Below are 5,487 nucleotides of genomic sequence, written 5' to 3'. Positions count from 1 at the left end.
TGAATGGTTCTATGAATACTTACAAGACCTTTCAGAACCAAGACCAAAAAAAAAAAAAAAAAAAAAGATGTCCATTGCATCATAGGGGACTGGAATGGAAAAGTAGGAACTCAAAAGATACCTCGAGCAACAGGCAAATTAGGCCTTGGATACAAAACCAAGCAAGGCAAACATTAACAGAGGTTTATCGAGAGAACACACCGGTCATAGTAAATAACCACTTCCAGAAACATAAGAGATGACTCTACACATGGACATCACCATATGGTCAATACTTAAATCAGATTAATTATATTCTTTGCAGCCAGAGATGGAGAAGCTCCATCAGTCAGCAGAAACAAGAAAACAAGCCTGGGAGCTGACTATGGCTCAGATCATGAACTCCTTTATTGTAAAATTCAGACTTAGATCAAAGAAAGTAGGGAAAACCACTAGGCCATTCAAGTATGACCTATATCAAATCCCTTAAGATGATACAGTGGTAGTGACAAATAGATTTAATGGATTAGATCTGATAGACAGAGTGCCTGAAGAACTATGGATAGAGATTCATAATACTGTGCAGGAAGTGAAAGTGAAAGTCGCCCAGTCGTGTCTGATTCTTTGCGACTCCATGGACTATACAGTCAATGGAATTCTCCAGGCTAGATTACTAGAGTGCATAGCTTTTCCCTTCTCCAAGGGATCTTCCCAACCCAGGGGTCAAACCCAGGTCTCCTGCATTACAGATGGATTCTTTACCAGCTGAGCCTCAAGGGAAGTCCAAGAATACTGGAGTGGGTAGCCTATCCGTCCTTCAGCAGATCTTCCCAACCCAGGAATCAAACTGGGGTCTCCTGCATTGCAGGCAGATTCTTTACCAACTGAGCTATCAGGGAAGCTACTATTGCACAGGAGGCAATAGTAGGCAAAGCCATCACCGAGGAAAAAATGCACAAAGGCAAAATGGTTGTCTGAGGAGGCCTTACAAATAGCTGAGAAAAGAAGAGAAGTGAAAGGCAAAGAAGAAAAGGAAAGATATACCCATCTAAGTGTAGAGTTCCAAAGAATAGCAAGGAGAGATAAGAAAGCCTTCCTATGTGAACAGTGCAAAGACACAGAGGAAAACAATAGAATGGGAAAGACTGGAGATGTCTTTAAGAAAATTAAGGATAGACCTTGTCATTATGGAGGCAGTCTTGACCGAGGAGCTTGATGAAGAGGAACAGCTGGTGAGAAGGCATTGCAAAAAGAAGGAGTTGCAAGCCAATACAGGGTATGAAGAATGCTTTTCCCAGGAATGACAAAAAGAGGAGGAAGCAACTTACAGAAGATGTTGCTAAGTTAGAAGCAGAAATGGAACAGAAACATAGAGAGGAGCTGGATCAGTTGAAGTTGACTTCTAAAGAGAGTAAAGACAAAAAAGCTACACTGGAAAAGGAGTGGGAAGAAAGGATAGCCAAAGCTGAAACTGAAAACTTAACCAGAGTTAGACATTTAGAAAGTGAAAAACTTGCTCAAATATTGGCAGCTAGACAGTTGGAAATTAAATTGATTCCATCTGATGGCCACTGTATGTATAGAGCCATTGAAGATCAACTGAAAGAACAGAACTGCATTCTGACTGTGGCTGCCTTAAAATGTCAAACTGCTAACTATATGCAAAGTCATGTGGAAGACTTTCTGCCATTTTCAACAAATCCTAATATGGGAGCTATGTATACTCCAGACAAATTTGGAAAGTACTGTAATGATATTGTAAACACAACTTCATGAAGGGTGGGGGTCAACTTGAGCTAAGGGCCCTGTCTCACATTTTATGAACACCAATAGAGATGATACAGGCAGATTCTCCTCCTCTTGTAGTTGGTGAAGAATATCCAGAAGACCTATTAATACTTGTTTATATGAGACATGCATATGGTTTAGGAGAACACTATAATTCTGTTACACAGTTGGTGAACACAGCTACTGAAAATTGCAGCTAGTGTATAAAATGTTGCTATTATGTCAGTGTGCTGATTTGAGTATTAATACTAAATATTGGATTATTTTCAGTGTTTCTGAAAAAACACAACTACCTTAAATCAGTTTTATGGCAAAGTTACTAATAGGTTTTAAAAAAATGTGTCAGAGAGAAACTTTAACTGATGTCCCCTTCATGGTGTTTTAAAAACACTTGCAAGTTCTTTGTAGAGAATGTCATTTATAGACCAAGATGGTACCCTGATTGGTGATATTTTTATTAAATATAAGATTCTGCACATTCTATTCTGTGTTGAAATTGTTAACAATTTTTTTCTCCTTATTACTGAAAGCTTTCAGTAACCATATCAATGTAATTTTTAATGAAGAAGTGAAATAACTCAGTCTCTTTGATATTGCAATAATGTGGTGATGGTGATAGCAAATTTAATTAATGTTTATAAATAACTTGATTGTAGTAACATGGCTATTGATGGGATTAATCCTGTGACTTTAAAAAAAATTATTTTTAATTGGAGGATAATTGCTTTACAATGTTGTGTTGGTTTCTGCTATATAACAACATGAATCAGCCATAGATATGCATATATCTGGGCTTCCCTTGTGGCTCAGCTGGTTAACAATCCACCTGCAATGCAGGAGATCTGGGTTCGATCCCTGGGTTGGGAAGATCCCCTGGAGAAGGGAAAGGCTACATGCTCCAGTACTCTGGCCTCGAGAATTTCACGGAGTGTATAGTCCATGGTGTTGCAAAGAGTCGACACGACTGATTGACCTTCACTCACTTCACTCATGCATATACCCCTTCCCTCTGGAACCTCCTCCCATCCCTCTCCATCCCACCCCTTTAGGTTGATGCTGTGACATTTTCGTATAACTCCATCAAAGTGCAGCTAAGATGCTTGCTTTAATAAAAATAAGTCTTTTATTTGTATATAACTTAAAAAGGTTCAGCAGATTATTGCTTTCCTATTTCATTGATTATTCCTTGCTATTTCTCAACTTCAGAATAGTTGTGACATCATTTCTTGATTATCTTAACTATAAATTTTTATCTTCTTTGTTGTACTTTCTCCATCACTACTCAGCTGCTTTGCTTTCCTTGCAGCCTTTTCCACTGAGAAATAGTTACTAGCTTCTCTTATTCTTTTACTTGTGCAAATTGAAGGAGTAGCAATGTAAAAGGGCCCATGGCCAAATTTACTTCAAATTCTTCTTCTCCAATTTGTCTTATAAGGTCTCTCTTTTTGCTTCATTCTCTAGGATTAGGGAAAACCTTTGTTACTTGTTATTTTATTAGCCATATTACTTTCATCTTTCCTCAAATATCTGAGAATATTTGTTTTAAATGTTTGGGATTTTTAATGTTTTATATATATATATATATATGTATATATAGATATAGATATAGATATATAAACCTGAAAACTACTGTTGAGACAAAACTGTATAATAAAATCAGTTTTCAGTTGAATGACTTGCCAAATCAGACTTTAGGTTATTTATAAAAATATTTTAAGAAGATAGTACACCCATATGTACAAATGTGTGTGATAATTTGTTATGTAACGGGTTTTATGATAATGAGACCTTTTTGGTTTGATCTGTTTTTCTCAAATAAGAAGTAACATAATATTTTATATCAAGTTTATGTAAAGTTTGATTTTTTTCTCCATGAATGCAACTAATTTTTCTAAGTAAATACTGGGTTTTATGAGCTTCCCCAGTGGCTCAGTGGTAAAGAATCCACCTGCAATGCAGGAGATGTGGAGACACATGTTTGATCCCTGGGTCAGGAAGATCCCCTGTAATAGGAAATGGCAACCCACTCCAGTAATCTTGCCTGGAAAATTCCATGGACAGAGGAGCCTGGTGGGCTATATAGTCTGTGGTGTTGCCAAGTTGGACACGAGTGAATAAATAAACAACAGCTGGGTTCTATAACATAACAACAGGATATCAGTGTTATGTGTTCAGCAGGCAACAGTGTGGGGAACTATAGTGGTCTTCTTGAGCAGATAAGTACTGCATGATGGTATTAACACTTCCAAAGGTTAATAGTCATTCTGGCTGCTAAACAAAATATGTTCTGAAGACCACTTGTTTTGTAATGCTGGATCTGGATTTTTTTCCGGGGTGGGGGAAGATAATCTGTTACTTTAAAATTAAAAGAGAAGCATTAAGCAATAAAAGAAGATACAGTGAACTCTAGTTATTGTAAATTCCAACTATATTTAAAGTATTGTAGAATAACTTATTGGTAGTTTTTTTTTTTTCCTTAGCAGGGTGAGTAGAATTTTCTTGATTAAAGGTATATTTTTTGTTTTTAAATGGCCAATATGATTATGAACAGGATTTGTATGTTGCAGCCTCTGTTCTTTCATAAAATGAGAAAAAAATTATTTTAGCTGTAACCTAAAATTAAAGTCTGAAAAATGGCAGATGTTCAGTTCAATTCAGTTCAGTTCAGTTGCTCTGCCGTGTCTGACTCTGCAACCCCATGGACTGCACCACACCAGGCATCCCTGTCCATCACCATATTCCACAGTTTACTCAAACTCATGTCCACTGAATTGGTGAGGCCATCCAACCATCTCATCTCTCTGTCTTCCCCTTCTCCTCCCACCTTCAATCTTTCCAAGCATCAGGGTCTTTTCAAATGAGTCACTTCTTCACATCAGGTGGCCAAAGTATTGGAGCTTCAGCTTCAGCATCAGTCCTTCCAATGAATATTCAGGACTGATCTCCTTTAGGATGGACTGGTTGTATCTCCTTGCAGTCCAAGGGACTCTCAGTATATACTAGTTTAGTTTGCTGTATGATACTGATTTCTTAAAAAAAGCTGATATGCTTTCTTTTGTCCTGACTTAGAAAAGTAAATGTCAGAGTTCTGAAATATGTCTAATTTACTTAAGTGAATTTTATGTGCTTCAGTATGCTTATAACATATAAAGCAAATAAGAATGTGTAACTATAGTGAACAGTATAATGTTTTTCATAATATCTAATATTTTCTAAAAGAGAAATAAAAGCATTAAATAAAAGAAAGAGAAAATTAAAGATACCAAGGGAACATTGCATACAAAGATGGGCACAATAAAGTCTAGAAATAGTATGGACCTAACAGAAGCAGGAGATATTAAGAAGAGGTGGCAAGAATACACAGAAGAACTGTACAAAAAGATGTTAATCACATGGATAAGCATGCTGGTGTGATCGCTCACTTAGAGTCAGACATCCTGCAGTTCAAAGTCAAGTGGACCTTATGAAGCATCACTATGAACAAAGCAGGTAGAGGTGATGGAATTCTAGCTGAGCTATTTCAAACCCTAAAAGATGATGCTGTGAAAGTCCTGCACTCAATATGCCAGCAAAATTGGGATACTTGGCAGTGGCTACAGGGCTGATACATGTCAGTTTTCATTCCAATCCCAAAGAAGGGCAATGACAAAGAATGCTCAAACTATGACACAGTTGCACACATTTCACATGTTAACAAGGTAACGCTCAAAATCCTTCAAG

At 37.1% G+C, this 5,487-nt stretch overlaps 1 pseudogene; it reads left to right on the top strand.

The window, feature by feature from the left end:
- Positions 1 to 1,163: 1,163 nt before the first annotated feature.
- On the top strand, positions 1,164 to 1,967 carry LOC133051511 (deubiquitinase OTUD6B-like; annotated as a pseudogene).
- The last annotated feature ends 3,520 nt before the right edge of the window (positions 1,968 to 5,487 follow it).

This window comes from Dama dama, chromosome X (genome assembly GCF_033118175.1).
Source record: "Dama dama isolate Ldn47 chromosome X, ASM3311817v1, whole genome shotgun sequence".
NCBI lineage: Eukaryota > Metazoa > Chordata > Mammalia > Artiodactyla > Cervidae > Dama > Dama dama.
This window is presented reverse-complemented; position numbering and strand designations above follow the sequence as displayed.